The sequence below is a fragment of the Notamacropus eugenii genome, chromosome 1, assembly GCF_028372415.1.
Source record: "Notamacropus eugenii isolate mMacEug1 chromosome 1, mMacEug1.pri_v2, whole genome shotgun sequence".
Classification (NCBI taxonomy): Eukaryota; Metazoa; Chordata; class Mammalia; order Diprotodontia; family Macropodidae; genus Notamacropus; species Notamacropus eugenii.
Genome location: NC_092872.1, coordinates 337,776,939 through 337,796,450, shown reverse-complemented (window position 1 = coordinate 337,796,450; position 19,512 = coordinate 337,776,939). Strand labels below are relative to the sequence as shown.

Below are 19,512 nucleotides of genomic sequence, written 5' to 3'. Positions count from 1 at the left end.
GAAAGAATGTAATCCCAAAGAACATGGAATGATGATTAGAGGAGAACCTGGGGGAAAATATATGTGGTTAAGGAATGTCAACAAGTGTTCAGTCAAGACAAGACAACTTTACTTGTTTTTTCTCTCTTGCATTCCCAATTTTTACCTTCAGAGAGGTAATCTCTGGGTATGTGTGGTGTTGGGGAGCCTGTATGTTTCCTGGGTCAGGGAAAGTGTGTCCTCTTATACTTTGATTCCGGAAAGGTTCTTTGTCTTATGATTCCATGTAAAACCTTTTTTACTTTATATTTCATATCCTAACCACAGGAGGCCCCTTTAATGTAACAGATGGCTGGAGACCAGGGACTGTCAAGGTCCAGGTAATACAGGCAAGCCAAACTCTTACACCCACATTAAAAAGTCATTTAAGAAAGAAGGCAAGAAAGGCTATCAACCTTTTGCTTAAAACAAGGTTTTCTAACTAAATTTTTCTGAAAGGAAATAGAAAAAAATATATATATGTGTGTGTGTGTATGTGTATGTATATATGTGTATATACATCTATATATACCTATGTATATATTTATATGTGTATACATATTATATATGTACATATATATGGAGAGAGAGAATGAAAGAGAGAGAGAAGGAGAAAGAGAGAGAGAGAGAGGAGAGTATCTCATGAAAGTTTAAAATATCAATCATAGATTTAGTGATACAAAGAGCCTTAGACTCCAACCCTCTCATTTTACAGATGAACAAGCTGAAGCATAGAAAGATTGAGTGACTTGCCCAGGGTCACCCAGCTAGAAAGTATCGGAAGTGGCATTCAAACCTATGTTTTCAATACTCCACATATAGCAACTTATCTAATACATTGCACTACCTCTCTGTCTCACCTTACTTTAAAAATATATTGATGAATCCAAAAGGTGAGGATTTCTTTTAAAGTTGTGACTTGATACTTTTTTCTTCATCCTCCACTAGTCTTTCTCCAGTGTGTCATCATGGTAGGGAGTTGACCCTTCCTCTCTGGAGGGGTTCTACACCTGGTGCAATGGACCATTCTGAGCCTAAGGGCTCAAATAAATAATTATGCTAAGAATAAACACAAAAGACTAGAACAACTTCCCTTCATCTTCCATAAAAACATACTCTGTGACCCACCCCCCTACTCCCCCACCTTCCCACACACCTACACAGTAAAAAGATTCCACAAGGAGATTCATTAAATACAGTCTGGGAAACTTCCTGCTCCATACCTAGAGCAGCCTTGATGCTCCTTACCCAAAGGCCGGAAATGGATTGCACGACAGTCCAATTGAGTATGAAGTTAAAATCTGTCCTGTGATGTTCTGGCTCCCAACAGCCTAAGAGGAGAGTATTAACTCAAGCTACCCTGGTGTGTATCATAGCATCCTGCCCCATAATACCTTAGGTTTCTGAAGTCTTTGCTAGTAAGATACAAACTCTACAAGGCACCTTAAATAGGGCCCTAGTGATGAATTCGAGCTGGTACTGGAAGACCAGTCCAGCTAAAGACTTTTCACTAGGTTTCCCTATAACTCGTAAATTTATCAGCCATAGAAGTACTTGAAGACTAAACTGTGATATGCAATACTGGAGAAAGTACTCACATAGATGCTTTAAGTATTGAAGTTTTTCTCAGCATCCAAAACTCATGGACTCTGGTAGTATAAGTTTTGAGAATAAAGTATCTGAGAACTCAAGAAAATTTAAGCCTAGCTCATGCAATTATTGTTGGAAAAAACCTTTTATATGTTAGACAAGTTGTGTGTGGCATGCTTATGGTCCTTGCTGTTGAAGAGACTGAGACTGCTGGATTGCTTGAGTTCAGGAGTTCTGAACCATAGTAGGGCTAACGTCACTTCCGTATCTGTATTAAGTCAAACACTATAGGGGTGGAGAGGGAAGAGAGTGGGCTGTGAAACAGAGATGCTGAAGATTGAGTAAACTAGATCAAGTCAGAAATGGAGCAGATCAAAGCTTTCATGCCAGTTAGTAGCTGGGCCTGTGAATGACCACTGTTCTTCCAGCCTGGGCGAAATAAAGAGAAAAGGAGAGAGAGGGAGAGACAGAGAGAGAGAGGAAAGGGAGAAAGGAAGATAGGAAGAAACGGAAGGAAGGAAGGAAGGAAGGAAGGAAGGAAGGAAGGAAGGAAGGAAGGAAGGAAGGAAGGAAGGAAGGAAGGAAGAAGGTAGCTCAACATTGTCTACTTAGCTGCTTCTTTCATTAAGGATTTAATGTGTGGAATTTTTATGATTTGAAGATATTAACGTAGGTTTTCAGATTCTGTGAATTACAACCATTGTTTTCCCAAAGACAAGGTCTTGAGAAACAAACCTTGAATTTTGCTTGCTTTATTAATGTGTCATGACAGTCTGAAGAAGGAAAAAGCAGCCAAGTCTCTGATGCAACGCAATAAAGTGCTGATTCTGATGAATTTGGTCTGGAATCCCTTAAACGATTAAATTACAGCACCCTTCTGATCCCTCTGAGCTTGCATTTCTCACATGGAGGAATCTCTCAGGTGAACCCCACACAAAGTTACAAATTAAAGTAATTGCGTTGATTCAAAGCCTTCTACTTCATATTTTACCCAAGTTATTCATGTATTTAAGATCACAGAATCAAGAACTGGAAAAGTTTCAAGCGAAACTTTCTATAACTTTGGATGACCTGAATAATTGTCTTAATATTCTACTTTGTAATATAAACACACCTTCAATGTTCCTGAAATTGGCTTCAATTTCTGGAGGTAAGGGTGGACAGAGGGAGAAATGCTTCAGTAAGCTGTGAGATCCTGTGAGAGTGAAGTGGTAAAAAGGTGCAATTATCTTGCTAATTCAGATAAATCCCTAATTGTCCACGATATCAGCCTTAGGGTGCCAAAAGCATTTTTTTTGCTAGATAATTCTAAAATTATATATTTCTACAGAAGAGATCAAATTAAGTATTGAAACAGCCTTTAGCATTTGCAATGAACAAAAAGATCAGATAAACTGGCAAATGAGTTTTGTATTTTACTTTGGTCACTCTACTTCCTGAATGTATAAATTAAGATCATACGAAATTACGCTTGTTCTTTGGTCGGGCTCTAATCTCAAAATATAACTGTTCCCTCATTCCCTAATTTTGGAAGGCCAGGTTGTTTACTGTTTGATAATATATTTAGCTATGAAGTATTTGGTAGTTTAGATTTAGAGCCTAGCACAGTGCCAGATACACAGTAAAAACTCAAAATCAGCATTTACAGATAGGCATAGGGACCTGACCTGTGATTTCATTGTATAGGAGCAGTCCTCTACTAATACACTTTCTCTGCAACTCAGATTTTGGGAGTTGCCTGGGGTTCTAAGAGGTTGAGTGATTTCCCAAGGTCAGATAGCCAGAATGCATCAGAAGAGGACTTTGAACTCAGATTTTCCTGAATTTGAGGACAGTATTCTAAGCACTATGCCATGCTATTTCTTAATTGTTGAATGAATTAAATTTATGACATTTTGTGTTTGTATGACTACTTTAATAACACTTTTTGACAATAATGCATTTGATATCTTTATTTTTTATTATTTTTTTCTTCCAACACTTCACTCTTTCTCCACCCCAGTGAGTGAAGTTTATCCTCTTTCTCCTACTGCCAGACTGTTCCTCCTTGTGCATGAAACAACAAACACCGGTCCCAAAGGGTGGGGGCTACTAGCTCTACCAGAACCCCTTAAAACATACAAACTAAGGTTCAGTCTTGGGGAAACTTGATCTCTAAAGCTAGAAGTCAAGATCATTTTTCACTTTGCTCTTTAAGTCTCTTTAACATTCCTTCCAGGGAAAATCACTGGAACCTTAGATTTAACTCATGTCTGCAGCTTCTCTAAAAAGCAAGTAGAAAGGTCCTCAATGTACAATGTAGATGAGGTATAGGACAGCTATTTGTTTCTTCCGCATAAATTACCTGTCAGCATGTATTTACAAAGACTTGAAACACGGTACAGTAACTTATAATTCCTATTATACTCATACTCTTTCAGGAGGTTGATACTCAAAACATTAAAAATAGGTCGTTTAGTGGGAATGTTCAATAGGCTTTTCACCTCCCTCACTTCTTCACTATTTGAACAATTCCTTCAAGATTCATATCTGCAGTGAGCCAACTGTTTTGATTCATTTTCCTATGGCTGTATTGTAATAACTGAGGTAGAAGCCTTCCTCCCACACACGCACATACAGCTGATGCCATTTAAGGGGTCCAAGTGCTCCTGACATTTGAGACCCTTCTCCTAATGATGTTCCCCTAGAACATCCATTTTAAGGAAGGGTTCAGATGCCTTTCTTCATTCTCTCTCATTCACCACCATGTCGCTTTCATCTTCCATTCCCCACCCCCATTTTTTCAGCTCCCTTTTATGCGTTGGCTTCCCTTATTAGAATGTAAGTTCCTGGAGAGTAAGTATTTTTGTTTATATTTGTATCCCCAGTACTTAACACAGTGCCTTGTATACAATAAGCACATGATAAATGCATATTGACTGACTGATTGACCTCACATGCATGAGGTTATCTCCAGGGGTAGAAAGGTATTCTGTCTCAGTATCTCTGATCATAACCTTTGTTCAAGAAAAGAAATACAAAGGAAAAGAGGCAGCCAGGAGCCCAACGTCCAGGCTCAGGCTTGCCAAGGCAACCCATTTGGTTGCTGCCATGTGTGAGCAGCTGATATTATTGCTGGAAAGTCCCAGAAAGAGTTCCATTTCACATTTCCAGAAAGGGGAAGGGAAGAGAGCAAGAACAGAATCTCTCTCTCTCAAAGTCTACTGAGTGGAAAGTTCTTCCTGGCACAGTGACTGATCCTCTTTAAAATAGCTCCCTTCATTCCTACAATTGTCCTGGACCAAGGGACTACTACACCATCCCTAAATGCTAAGTTCTTTAGCACTGAGTTTTACAAGTGGCCTTGTGTCCCAAAGTTCAGGAAGTAAGACTATTTTTAAGTAGGTAATTTATATGACCAGATTTATGTGTAATAGAGATAAAGCTGAAACTCTATTTGCTTGTCATTCAAAATGCTCTACCATCTGGTGCCATCCAATCTTTCTAATCTTATCTCCTAACCAAGGTGTCATCATCAGCTCATCATTGTCTCTCACCCCCATATCCAATCTGTTTCTAAGATAGTTGATTTTACTTTCATAAGATCTCTTACATATGCCCTTTCTTTTTTCTGATACTGCCACCACTCTGATGCAGGTCCTTATCACCTCAAACCTGACTATTTTCAATAGTCTACCCCCCACTAATCTTCCTAAAGTTCACTTTTGACCATGGTACCCCCTCTCCCTTCTCCAAATCAATATACTTTTAGCATAATACCTCCAGCATGAAATATCAAACCTTTTGTTTGGTTTCAACATGCATGTTGATACTCCATCAAACAACCTAACCTCTAAGTCCATCAACTTACTCATTTCACAATGATCTACTCTACAAACCTATCTCAGTCATACAAAGCAGATCATATCCTTGATCTTCTCACCACCCACAAATGTTCCATTCTCGCGAAATCTGAAATTCCCTTATCCAATTATAATCTACTGTCATTCTGCCTTTCCCTCTCCCTTGCAACCCCAAACTCTGTACTTTGAACATACTGTGATCTTCCATCACTTGACTTCTTACTTCTCGCCCAGGCCATGATCCCTGTATTAATTATATTCTTTTACCTCCCCCATCTTGAATCCTTGGCGATTCAATGCTGGGTGAACCAGTTCAACTCTATACTGTCCTCTATCTTTCTGTGCCAAGCCTCAGTCTTCAATCCACCATCTGCTGTGTTTGCTCCTATACACGAGCTGCTTGAATGCATCTAGAGAAAATAATGAAATTGTTCTGACTAGGTCCACTGTAAATATGTGTTAAATAATGTAAACTTGGTCCTCTCTGAAGCAAGGCATTCCTTTTACACATCTCTGATTAATTCACTATTCCATTCATTACAGTGGCTTTTCCAAACTATAATCTCTCTTCAAGTCTCCCAAGGTTTCCCCTCCCCATGCCCAACTAAAAATCTTGCCTTATATTTCGCTGAAAAAAATTTTGAGGTGATTTGGTGAAAGCTCCCTCTTCTCTTCTCCTCACCTCATATCATCCTGATGCTTTCTATCACTATCTCCTTCACTCCTGTTTCAAATGAAGAAGTGGCCCTTCTCCTTGGAAAAAAAAAATCCCTCTTCGTAAACAGGTGATCTCATTCCTATCATCTCTACTCTTTCACTTATCTACAATCTCTCCCTGCCTATTGGAGGCTCAAAGACATCTCCTTTATCCCCCTCCCCCAGAACCATCATTTGATCCATTCATTCCTGTTAGCTATCATCCCATACCTCATTGGTGTCTCCTCTTCCTTCCCTCTCACTTTCTTCTTGACTGTCTTCAGTCTTTCTTCTGATGAATTCCTGAAACTGTTCTCTCCAAAGTTACTACTGATATCTTAGCTATTTCTAATGACCTTTTCTTAATTCTCATTTCTTGACCTCTTTGCAGCCTTTGACACTTGATCACCCTCTTCTCTTTGATTAAGAGAATATTTGTTAAGGACATCACCCTCTTCCGAGTAATCTAGGCTCCCGACCTGAGTATAATCCTCAACTTCTCACTCTCTCTCACCCCCTAAATCCAATATATTACTAAAGCCTGCTGATTTTTCCTTAGTAACATCTTTTGCCCACACCTCCTTATTTTCTCTGACATGGCTGCCACTCTGGTGTAGGTCCTCATCACCTCATGCCTGGATTGTTGCAGTAGCCTGCTGGTTGTCTCCCTGCCACAATGTTTCAAGTTCTTCCCAACTTACTTGTCAAAGAAATCTTCCTAAAGTTCAGGTCTGACCATGTCACCTCCCGGCCCCTCACTCTTATTCCATAAATATCACCTCTAGGATCAGATATAAAATCTGTTTTGTGTTTAAAGTCATTTATAACCTCTTGTTCCCCAACTGCTCCCTCCTCCCTCCCCACCACATACTCTGCAATTCAGTGGCACTGCCCTACTCACTGATCCTCAAACAAGACATCTCAACTCTAGGCATTTTCACTGACTTTCCCATGTCTAGAATGCTGTCCTTCAGCTTTGTCTCCAAGCTTCCCTGGTTTCCTTCAAGTCTTAGCTAAAATCTCGCCTTCTTTAGCAATCCTTCCCCATCTCTTTTAATTCTAGTGCTTTCTCTTTATTGATTATTTTCAGTTTACCTTGTGTATACCTTTTTTATATATAGTTGTTTACATGATGTCTTTCCCACTATACAGCATGGTCCTTAAGGGGAGGGATGGTCTATTACTTTTCTGTGTATCCTAATGCCTAATAAACTTTTATTGACTGACTCATTATTGACAGACTATTAAGGACTCATCTAGGTGGCACAGAGGATACAATACTGGCCCAAGTCAGGAGGAACTAAGTTCAAATTTGGTCTCAGGCACTTACTATCTGTGTGACCTGGGCAAGTCATTTAGCCTTGTTTGCCTCTGTTCCTCATCTGTAAAATGAGATGGAAAGAGCAAAGGACATAGCAAACCACTCCAATTATCTTTGCCAAGAAACCCCAAAAAGGGTTGTGAAGAGTTGAACGTGACTGAAAAATGACTGGACAAATGTGTCAAGAACTATACTAAGGACTGATTATACAAAGAAAGCTAAACATGGTCATGCCAGACAATATGTAAGTTATTAAGAAGATTTAACAGTTGTGTGATGGAGTTAAATTCTACCAGCTAGGAGGAGTTGATTGTTAAATTTTCAGTGTGAACATAGACTCCTTGGAAATGGGCAAAAGCTACAAATAAAGGTTTGAATTATTGTCTTCCTAATTGCCAAGACTTGAGAAAGTGATGGATAAAACATTAACAAAGCAGACTAAATTTAAAGGTATGTAGCAAGTACTTAAAAAAATGCCAGTTATTAACAGCACACCCTTATGTGTATACATGTAAGGATATATATGTGTATGTATAGCCATATCTATATTTATATCTATCTCTATGTATCTATCAAAGGGTATGCATGTGTATCTATATCTATATTTATATCTATCTCTATGTATCTATCAAAGGGTATGCATGTGTATCTATATGTGTGTGTACATATACAAACATACATGCACACATGCATTGTATGAAAGGAAGGCAGCAGTAGATAGGTGGACCAGGAATGGCTTTGTGCAGAAGGTGGGATGTGAGCTGTGTCTTAAAGGAAGCCAGATAAGTTAAGAGGCTGAGGTGAGCAGGTAGGGAGTTCTAAACATTGGAAATAGTCAATACAAAGACAAAGAGATGGGAGACAGTATGATGAGTAAAAAGCACAAATAGACAAATGTAGCTTCAACATAGAATGTGTGGAGGAGGGTAAAGTGTAAAGGTAGAAAAGGGCCAGGCTATGAAGAGCTCTAAGTGACAAAGGAATCTATATTTGATCTTTGAGGCAACAGGCAGCCATTGCAACTTATTGAGAAGGAAGGTAAAATGGTCAGATCTAAATGTCTCAAAAAATCCCTTTGGCAGATAAATTGAGGATCAATTGAACTGGGTACACATTTGACGATCTTTTACTCATATCAACCCAGTCCTGTTTCCAAATTCATCACTCAATTGGTATTTCACTCTTCAAATTTATCAACAATCCCTTAAATGTCAAATCTGATGATCTTTTCTCAGTTGTAATGTTTCCGACTTCTTTGTAGCATGACCCTCTTCTCCTGGATATTTCCAGTTATCTGGAATTGCCTTTACTTTCTCCTGTTCTCCTATTGTCTCTGTGGGGTCCTCATTGGGGAAAAGCTGTAAAATGCAGTAATAAGTGAAAAGCCATAAAAACTTCGTGAAATGTGAAAGCCCGGATATGAGGACCTGTTAAGAATTATAACTTAGATACTGAATTATAATTTAGACACTGAGTCAAAATTTAGATAGTATGACCTATGAAAGCCATAACAAGAATATTATGACCTATATGTCACAAGTACATGATTGATCATTATACAAATTTATGTTTGGACATAACGTTAGTTTAACGCCCAAGCTCATTATTAAGCAGAAAACCAAAAATATCCACAAATCAGTAGTGATGTACTCTCTAGTTCCTCTTCCCTTTATCTGTTTTCCATAATTACCACAGGGATTTTGAGGGTTCTTGGGCTGGGATCCACTGAACTGTCTGGCAGCTATCTCAGATCGCCCCTCTTTTGTAAGTAATTTCAATGATTGATTAAACTCCTATAATCAGTCTGGAGCTCCTTGGCCTCTTTCTTTGGTATCAAGAACACCTCACAGTTATGGGGGAGGTAGAGGGTTCCCCAGCCAGGGGAATTCCTGATCTTGCAGTCTCCTTTGCTGGTTCATCATCCAGATCTTTTCCACTCTCCTACCCCCTCATCCCAACTGTGGATATATTCTAAGACTCTTCCCTGAGTCTTTTGTTTTCTCTACACTTTCTCACTTGACTTCATCAGTTTCCATGGGTTTAACCATCATCTCTTTGAGGCTGACTCCCAGATCTCTATGTACTGTCCCAGTCTCTTTACTGAGCTCTGCTCCCAAATCAATACCTGCACATTGGATACGTCAAACTAGATGTCAACAACTTCCTTGTTTCCGTGAGTGTATCACTATCTTTCTAGTCTCCATGGTTCACAATATCAGTGTTATCCACCTTACTTTTTCTTATCTTACATTTTCAATCAGTTGCCAACCTTTGTCATTTCTATTTCTACAACATATCTTGCACCATATCTGAATCTCACTATTACTACAGCTACTACCTTAGCTTGGGCTCTAATGACCTCTTGCCTTGACTATTGTAGTTTTCTTGTAATTGGTCTCATTTCCTAAAGGCTCTCCTTTCTCCAATCCATTTTCTAGTCAGCGGTCAAAGTGATTTCCCCTAAATGCAGATCTGACCATGTTATTTCAAACTCCAGTGACTTGCTGTTGCCTCTAGAATAAGATATAATCTTCTTTGTTTTACTTTTAAAGCTACTTACAACCTGGTCCCAACTTATATTTCTAGCTCATTATAGGCTTCCTTTCCTTTTCAAATTCTTTGGTCTTACTACACTGGTCCTCTTGTCATTCCTCACATGGAGCACTCCACTTCTTGTCTCCATGCCTTTATACCGACCACTACACCATGCTGGGAATATGTTTTCTTCAGATCTCTGCCTCATAGATGTCCTTACTTCCTTCAAGACTGAACTGAAGCCGGACCTTCTGTAAAGAAAACCTTTTCCTCCCTCTTTCACTCCAGCTTGTATTGTTATGGGCAAGCCATTCCATTAGCTGCTTTACAAAGAAATAGAAAAGGCCCTCTAAGTGCCCTACCATATAGGAACATATAACCTAGGGAAGTACAATTTACATAGGAAATTTTAAGTGGACAATGAGTGAGATGGACAAAGAATATATAAATATTTTAGTACAGAAGAGAGAGACATCTTGGAGAAAGTAGGGTTTGAACTAGATCTTTAAACACTAGGCATGTATGAAATCAGAGGGAAAGCTCTAAAGATGGATAATCAGTTTAAACCAGTGACATGAAACTCAAATAGAAGAGAATCCCTTCCAGTAGTATCTTAACTTAGAAAACCACAAATTAGCCTTTTCTATGTTGTACGATATTTTTATTTATTTTGTTAAACATTTCCCAATTACATTTTAATCTGGTCCTGGCTATATGCAGGAGTTCTGTGGGCCTCAAGAGGTCCTAGGGTCCTTGACTTGATTCCTCTGGTCTAAGCAAAGACTTTGAGGATATTTAAAAGACAAGGAGCAGACTAAATCAGATGAAGTATATTGATAAATCTAAAATGATAAAGGAAATTCCTTTTTATAAAAATATCACAAATAGAAATGAAACCATAGACAAATGGGACAGTTTTGTTACTGCCTTCTTAAAGTTAATATATTAAAATCTATACATAATAGAAGTTTAAGGCTATGGGTATAATTATAATCATTTGTCACCCGTGGGGTCACACGGATTAGGTTAAATTCTCAGGGCCTAACTCAAAGTCGATCGTTTTCTCACTTTCATTCATCACTGGCCTCTCACACACACACTGGAGTTGTTTTCTAGCGAAATCTCCAAAATAAAACTTAGCTATCGCTCATGCCTAGAATTTCACAAATCTGAACAGGACCTGCAAGCTCAGAAGGATTTTAGGTGTTTTCATTGGGACAATTAGCTTCGTGAGCTGAGGGAACGGTCATTACCAGGCTATCTAATAGCCTGTAGCCATCAAAACTAAAAGAAATTAACTAACATCTAAATGATTTTGATTTGCAAAGACAGAGAATACTAGAATCCACGGCATTCCGGACCTTTGAAATAGCGGTCCATTCCTAGTCTAAAGGGCCAGATAAGTAGATGGTAATTTATTAACTCTGTGGTATATATATGGGGGAGGAGGTGATACAATGTAGCGTTGGAAGCGTGGCCCTGGGTCTAGAGCGCAGGATCTGGAGTTAGAACTGGACTTGGACTAACTCACTTCACATTGGCGAGCCTTAGGTTTCCTCAGCTAAAAACGTCTGAAGTAGCTGCTGGGCAGAGGGGGCTTCCGCACAGAACGCTCACTTCTGCAGACACAGATTTCCCCCCTTCTTGTGGCTCCCCTCCCCCGCCTCCCAATGTGTATTTCCTGAATCTGCTGGGGAAAGTCGAAGAGCCTTTCATGGGGCTTTTAGTGAGGTTTTGTGGTTTTAAATCAGTTCTCCAGCAACGCGATGCTCTGACTTAAACTGGGCAGGACTAGGAGTAGTACTACTATTTCAGCTCGTAGAGACAGATAATGGGTTATGGGGCTTCAGGGGTTAGGAAACTAAGACTAGTTTTGAAAAAGAACCCTACTTTGACCCTCCCCCAAGGCTGCTCGAATTCCCACAGCCTCAACTAGCCGGGCCCAGTGCGCATGCCTGGCCGGGGCAGCAAACTTTCCAGCTGTGGCCCTCCCCCACCATCCGGGTCCTCGCCGACCGCCGGGCCGGGAGCGGGCGTAGTGTCCCCAGCAGCTGGGATCCTAATAAAGTTGCACTGAGCGGAAACCGGCCCGCGCCCGGCGAGAGCGCACGGAGCACCGGTGGGGACGCCCTCCCCCGCTCCCCTCCCCCCGCCTGCCTTGCTCGACTTGTAAGTGTATTCTCCTAATGCGGGCTGTGGTGGGGAGTGGGGCGCGAGGGGAGACCCTCGAGGTCTGTGAGGGGTAGGCGGCGGCGGCTCCTTCCCAGGCCGCGGCTGCCCTCCCCACCTTCACTGGTTCTGTCGCGTCGGCTTCCGGGACCCGCGAGGCTCGGGCCGTTAACGGGCACAGGCGGCGGGAACGCGCGCGGGCCGAGTCCCAGTGCTTCCCGGTGTCCTCCCGACGACCGAGTTTCCTCTTGGGCCACGGTATAACAAGTGCCTACTATGTGCGAGGCTCCTAGCGGGCCGCTTCAGCCTGGGCCGTCGGGGAGCTGGGGCCGAGGAATTGGGATGGGTCCCACCCCACCAAGGAGAAAGGGGGACTAGGTGGAGGACTTAGAGGTCAGGCGGAGTGGGGCCTGGAGGGGGTGTCGGACCGAGGATAATAACGGCTTCCGTCCGGAGGTCGCCTGCCTGCCCACCAGAGGCCCGGCAAGCGCCAGATGTGTGCCCACCCCCAAAAAGGAGGACACCGGAGCCCTATGATTAGAAAACTTGGGGAGATCAGTAAGGGCTCGGCCCGAGAGATGTTGGAGCGGCCTACCAGGCCCCAGAGCCTCCCACGGCCGGCTTGGAAATCCTCGGTCTAGTGGCCGGTGCACCCCGGACTGCGGCGAGGGCGGGGGCGGGCCCTGGGGTTGGGAATGTTGTCGGGGGAGGGAGGGCAGACTTCCAGCCCTTTCCGGTGTGAATAGGTATAAAACTTATAAAAACCCGCTGCCTTGGGACGCAAATCCGAGAGAGGTATTTTTGGACCATACGGACCTCGGTGTTGAAAGCTGCTTCTCTTTTGTTCCCCTCTTTTGGAATTAGAGAATTAAAGAAAAAATAAAGAAAAGGCTGGAGACTTTATGCTGATCAACTAGTTAACCTTTATTTTACAGTTGGCATTATCTGGGTTCAGAGTGCTAAAATGACTTGCCCAAGGTCATAGTTAGAATTCCCCAAAACTGATGGAGTTATAGATTCTCCCTGGTGTCTTTTATCCATTCACAAGTATTCACAGGGGTTGTTCGTTCTGTATGAAGTCTGATGAACTGATGCAATTCATTTAATGTCTCAAAAATAGATATCAGTCTTTAATCGTTTGACTTAAGCCACTTGGGATTGGTCCTCAAAAGTTCTGAGGTGCTGTTTCCTTCTGGTTCTGCTGACATTTTTCTCCGGCTAATTTCAGTTTCATCAGTAACTTTTACTTCCAATCTCAGCTTTTAAACCTATGACATGCTTTTAGCAAACCTCTCTGCTTGTTCTGATTCAGTGGATTTTTGGAGTGTAAACTTTGAAACTACCATGAGTCTAGTTTTGGATTTGAGCATGCTCCAGAGCCAAAAGAGGTTTTTAATCGCAGTTGAGCAAAAGAGCTGGAGTAAGTATAACCAGGTATTTGGACATTACAAAATTTAGAGTTGATAGAGACATCGAAGCTAACATCCAACACCAGGATTGAACTTCATCATAGGAAAGCATAAATGGAAAATACATCTCTTTTAAAGCATAGGAGATAACGTGAGGGGAAACTAATGCACTTCAACTGAACAATAAATTCCAATTGTCGTTTTGATAGAAAGAGGACAACACATTGCAATAGTCGGGCCAGGAGGTGAGGAATGCCTGGATAACTCTGGGCCAGATCTCTATCTTGATTGTAGAGACGGTTTCCTGACCAGCTGGGGATCTGAAAAAAAAAAAAAAAAAAAAAAGGCATTCTTGGCTGCTTGTGCATATAAAATGGGCGTGGTGCTAACTATATCTTGTTTACCTTATCTTTCTTTGGAAAAAGTTTTGAAGTCTGTTTGGGGTGTCACATCTTGCCTTTTGCCCAGCACTGAAGAGTGTTGTTAGCTTAGCAGCAAACACTAGCACACTCTTTTATGGAAATGAGACTGACAACATTCTTCATTACCTGGTATATAACTATTTGAATATTAGTTTTTCAGTTTATCCTTTTAAAAAAGGTTATCCTTTGGCAAGTTCAGTAGTATTGTCCTCACTAAACTTGCTGCCAAGGAAGGTTTTAAATTCCTGTCAGTAGTTTCAGCAATAGATTTGAGAAGATTTAAATTTTTTTCCACATAAATTTATCCAAACATGATTATAAAATTTAGAGAGGTAGTTGTATGTTTCAAGTTTATGAACTTAAAAGGAAGCTATTTACAAATTCACAAGTGCCAGTGAATTTTTTTTCCCTATGAGATCTCAAAGCTTATATCAGTTCAAAGGTTAAGATTGCTGGTTAATTTTATTCAGCACCAGTGCATAAGGGAGTCTTCATTAGAATGACTATATTTAGATTTGACTTATTTTTATTGTTGGTTAATGACAGTCTTTACCACCTATGCTTATATGCTATGTCCCCCTCTCCATTTTCCCCCTGTACACATCTTTTTATGCACTTGACTCATTGTATGCAAAATAAATCCTTTTTAAATCTTCCTTCCCACAACATTGTAGGTCCATTTTCCATTATTGCAAAGTGTATCCCACTTCTTCACTCTATATCAGTCACAGTTGTTAGGTAATAAAGCCAGATGAGCACTTAGAACTGACCTACTAATATATTAATTAGGTAGATTCATTTGACATATAGTCATTATTGGGGAGTATGGAGGCATGAATGAGAACATGGATATGGGTTGTGTTTTTTTTGTTGTTGGATAAGTAACCTACTGTTTAATCTCCTGCTACTCTTGTAGGCGCCATAGAAATGGGTAGATAGATATATGTTTCATTTCTTTTCCCTCTGGCAAAGTAAGCTGTTAATTTGAGTGGGAGACAGTGGTAGAGTGTTGTTACTAATGAGACTTGAGTCAGGTTCTTTTTTTTCATTAGTTATGCAACACATTCCTGGGAAAAATATTAAAAGCTTCATTCTGTAGTGAAGCAGAGACAAGTAAATTCTACTTCCCTTAGTGCTGAATTTGAATTCTTGGCTGAACCTGAAGACATGTTAGAGTAGGACCACAATTCTTCTTGGAGAACCCTATTTCCTATTTTCATTATTAACTCAAACCTCATGATTTGTAGTAATCTTTTTCATTCTTTGCAATGGACAGAGTCTGTTACTTTCTGTAACTTTATATAGTCCAAGCTTCTGTTTTCTGGATTTTTGAAAATATTAATATATTTTATATGTAGCATATAATAAGTACTAAATGAAGTACGATACAAAAAATATTAGTGTTTGACCCTTAAATAACTTGATATTCAAAACTGCAATGAAATTTGAACTCAAATATTTTAAAACATTTGATAAGTTTTTCATGAATAAGTTTTTATTTTTCTAGAAGTGAATATTTTCACTATTAAAAGAGGGGAAAAAAGCCTGTGTTCATCATTAATAGTATTTGTTAGAACTTCCCATGGCTTAAAGTTCAGTAGATTTGGGTATATTTCATATTGGATTTGCATATTAGATTATATCAGTAGGAAATTACAAAAATATTATACCAGATAGAAAATTATGAGGCCTAAAAGTAAATCTATTTGCCTAAGATCTCCTATCTAATAAATGTTAGAGCTAAGACTGAAACACGGGTCTCTTGACTTCTGGTCCAGTGCTCTTTCCTTTAACACTGTTGCCACTTGGTACCTTTGACAATAGAATCCCTCATGGTAGTTTGGTATGGTAGTTTTATACTTGATTTACTTGCTATTTACTGTATGTTATAACTGCTGACACTTTTTTGAAAGCAGAGAAATGGCATGGTTATGTCTGTGTATGAGAGAGATTATTATGACTGAACTACATTTGGAAATAACGTATATTCAAAGGCCTCCACTGACTGACTCTACTACTCAAATGTTACCCACTCTAAGGTATTTTGCACCAGTAAAATTGGACCCTGTATTTTCCCCCCTCTACACCTTTGTGTATTTTAGGTGGGCCCTATGCCTTGAAAGACTTCTTTTTTGTAACAGGCTTCTCCTGTTTGCCCTTAATATTGATTTTCTTCTATAGACCTTACATTGTACTTCGCAGTTTCATAATGTTGTTCTGTAATTGTGTATTACAGCTATCTGTTGGTGTCTTCTCCCTGCTGCCTACGTCCCCAGCCCCAAATTTGGGTAAGTGAAGGTCTTTTCCTTCCTGAAATCTGAAGTCTGTTTCTTCTTGGGCTCCAGCACGTTACGTAGCACACAATAGTTTACATTTGTGTAGTGCTTTGAGTTTTGCTAAGATGCTTTATACATATTTTCTCATTTGATCTTCACAGCATGTTTGCTGCTTGACTGTTGTGGATCCTACACTTTTACCTCCTCTCTAACATGTATAGTTTCTGTATCTGTGTTTAATAAAATAGAAGACTTGGACCTATTTTGAAGGATTGTTGAAATCAGTGATTTCTTAAAAAGACTGGCTTGATTTCTCTGTCAGAGCACAGATTCAGTTTTCATTGACTGCTCCTGGGATGCTCTTCCAGTTCTCAAAAATTGGATACTTAGAGTTCAGTTTTTTTTCATGTAAATGGACAGTTCTTGAATTTTAAATTAGTTTTGACATTGCTTTGGATAGCTAAATGGACTAAACTAAATTTGAGGCCTTGTTGTTATAGACAGTTTAATTTTTTTTTTCTATTTTGTTGAGCCTCATCTTGGTTGTAAAGGAAATTATTTTAATAAAATAATTTTTGTATCCAATATTATAAATTGTAACTACAGTTTATAGAGTATTTTCTCTCAGCAGGTTATTGACTTTGAATCTTTTTATACTATGTTCTGTCCATCTCATTTTATATGATATTTTAAAACGATAAACAAATACGTTGCTTTTACCTTTCACTTTACCTGATACTATAGCTTGGTTAGTGGAGGAGGGTTTATAATTTTCACATTTTATTATAACTTAAGGATATAGCTAGTACTTTATGCCATCTGCTTAATAGACTCTAATGTATACAAAGGATTTTGCAAACCTTTTAAGTGCTACATAGATATCTGTTATTATCTTGTTAGCTATATTTGAGGAACAGTTAAAAGTAAAATGTTGTGTGAGGATCAATTGAAGGAAATAGTGTGATGCTTAGCTTGGAAAAGAAAAGATAAATAATTGTCTTCAAGTATTTGTAGAGCTGTCACCTGGAGGAGGGATTGAATTTGTTTTCTTTGGAAACATAAAAAACAAAGCTAGAAGCATTGGGTGAAAGTTGCAAAGAGACAAATACACTTTTATCAATTAGAGCAGGGATTCTTAAACTTTTTTCATGGATGACTTTGGCATTATAGAGCCTACAAAGTCTTCAGAATAATGTTTTTAAGTGAACTAAATAAAGTACATAGGATCACAAAGGAAATGGATTCTATTGAAATACAACTATCAGAATATACTTTTAAAAAATTCTTGGACCCAAGATTAAAATACTTTGCATTAAAGAAATCTGGAATGGGTTGCCTTGGGAGTGTGGTGGATTTTTCCTTATTGGAGGCCTTCAAGCAAAGACTGAATGAGCATCTTTTGAGTATATTGTAGGAGGGAGACTTCTTTATTTCTTTCTTTTTTTTTTTTGGAGGGGTTTTATCATTATTATTATTATTTTGCTTGACACATGTAAAAAGAATGCAGATGCAAAAATGATACATGAGAAACTATTGGTTCAACAGTAATGAATATGAGAATTAGAATTTTGGGAAGAACAGGAATCTTAAAAAAAATTAGAAAGTACAAACCAAATTTTATGAGAAAATCCTTGTAAACAATGGAGTCTTAAAAATCTTTCTATGATTTTTATTAATATTAAGAGCCTCATCCTCTGGCTCTTGGGTTTCTCAGGTGCAAAATACAGATAAAGGGGATTTCCCTGACTGGTCTCTGTGGTATCACACATCTCCCTTCCTCAAGCTTCATAATAAAGTTGATTCTCCCAAGTTCTCTTGAAAGAAAATATGAATTATTCCATAGACCTTTTTTCTGCCAGCAATACTTGCCTCAACATATTTTGAAATGCATGAGGTTTATCAGCTATGTTCCATGAACGTAGTATGGTATTAAAATGTGCGTCTTGGCTCATCTCTTAGACTATGGATAGGAAATAAAAATGAGATTTTCTTTTTAAATTAAAAGCTAAATAAATCCATCTGGTATGGTTTCAAAAGTACAGTGCTTTTCTTCACGTACTAATGAATGAAACTTGAAACTTAACCTCAAAATTAATAATTGGCAAATGAATGAATGAAAAAAAGCATATATTAAGTGCTTACTACATTCAAAGCTCTGTGCTAAGCAATGGGGATGCAGATAGGAACGTAAAATAGCCCCAGCTCTCAAGGAACTCTCATTCTAGGGTGAAAAACAGAGAAGTTTTCAGGTGTAAGTCAGGTGGAAAGATCCCATGTCTATAAGGTGCAGTGTCAAAGCAGGTGGTATTGCCTCTTCTTTAATGTCATTTCTACTTATAAAATCTTTTATCAGTCTGATGTTGGGCCATTTGACAGTACCAAAGATTTTGGTGGCAAGGGCTTTCTTTTCTAGGTCTTCTTATACCTTGTAACCTGTAGAAACATTTGCCAGGATATATCTCCATAGGTGTTGCTCTTGTCCCAGGATTATTGCTGTGGGCACTGTGATGGAAGCATTGCTATTCCTAAAAGTCTTAGGTTAAAAGTCCTGGGCATTCTCCAGTGAGCTCTGAGTATAAATGATGGTCAAGGTAGTGGTGATGGTTTGACTACTAAGAGGAAGCACATGCTTCCTACTCTTTCTCCCAAGGTTCCTCACTATCTCAGCTAGACCAGCTTGCCTGACTTGCTGTGGGTGGCAGTTATTCGGAGTGGCTAGCCCCCTCTCTACATCATTCCCTGAATGATGGCTGTTAGGGCTGGACTGGAAGTAGGACTAATGATCTTGGAGGTGCAGCCATTCCAAGGGCTCCTGTGCTTATCTGTCAGCTGATGGTCATTGATGCTCAGTTACTTTTCATGATGAGAAAAGTAGGTCCCCTCTTGACAATGATTTCTTCCCTCATTGATGTCTGTGGAGCTTAGCCTGGAAGAAGGTCCAGCATTCTTGGGGAACATTGCTATTCCTAAGGCTCTTAGGCCCAGGGTTCTGGGCTATCTCCACCTAGATCTGAGAGGAGATGATGATCAAGGTGTTGTGGTATTGGTTTTACTTGTCTGGCATATGAACCTCCTCAAAGTCATAGTCAAGATTATACTGCAGCCCCCATGCAAAAAAGAGTTTAGGTTACTGAAGGAGGAATTCACTATACTCTTTCTAGAAGAAGAATACTAATGGGGTATATCTGTTTCTGAACCAGATCTGGAAAGTAGAATACATTTTCTTCCCACCCT

General features: G+C 39.5%; 1 protein-coding gene across 9 annotated transcripts in view; it reads left to right on the top strand.

Annotated features, from left to right (window-relative positions):
- Nucleotides 1–11,441: 11,441 nt before the first annotated feature.
- SMAD5 (SMAD family member 5) overlaps nt 11,442–19,512 on the top strand; it is a 43,518-nt gene continuing 35,447 nt past the window's right edge. For 2 of the 9 annotated variants that reach the window (XM_072629866.1, XM_072629865.1), the window contains exons 1-2: nt 12,010–12,171; nt 16,239–16,290. The gene's annotated coding sequence lies outside the window, so the exon portion shown is untranslated. Of the gene's footprint in view, nt 12,172–12,324; nt 12,430–12,545; nt 12,565–13,483; nt 13,592–15,918; nt 16,042–16,238; nt 16,291–19,512 lie in introns of those variants that run through there. The other 7 variants (XM_072629868.1, XM_072629864.1, XM_072629872.1 and 4 more) reach the window with 7 other exon arrangements.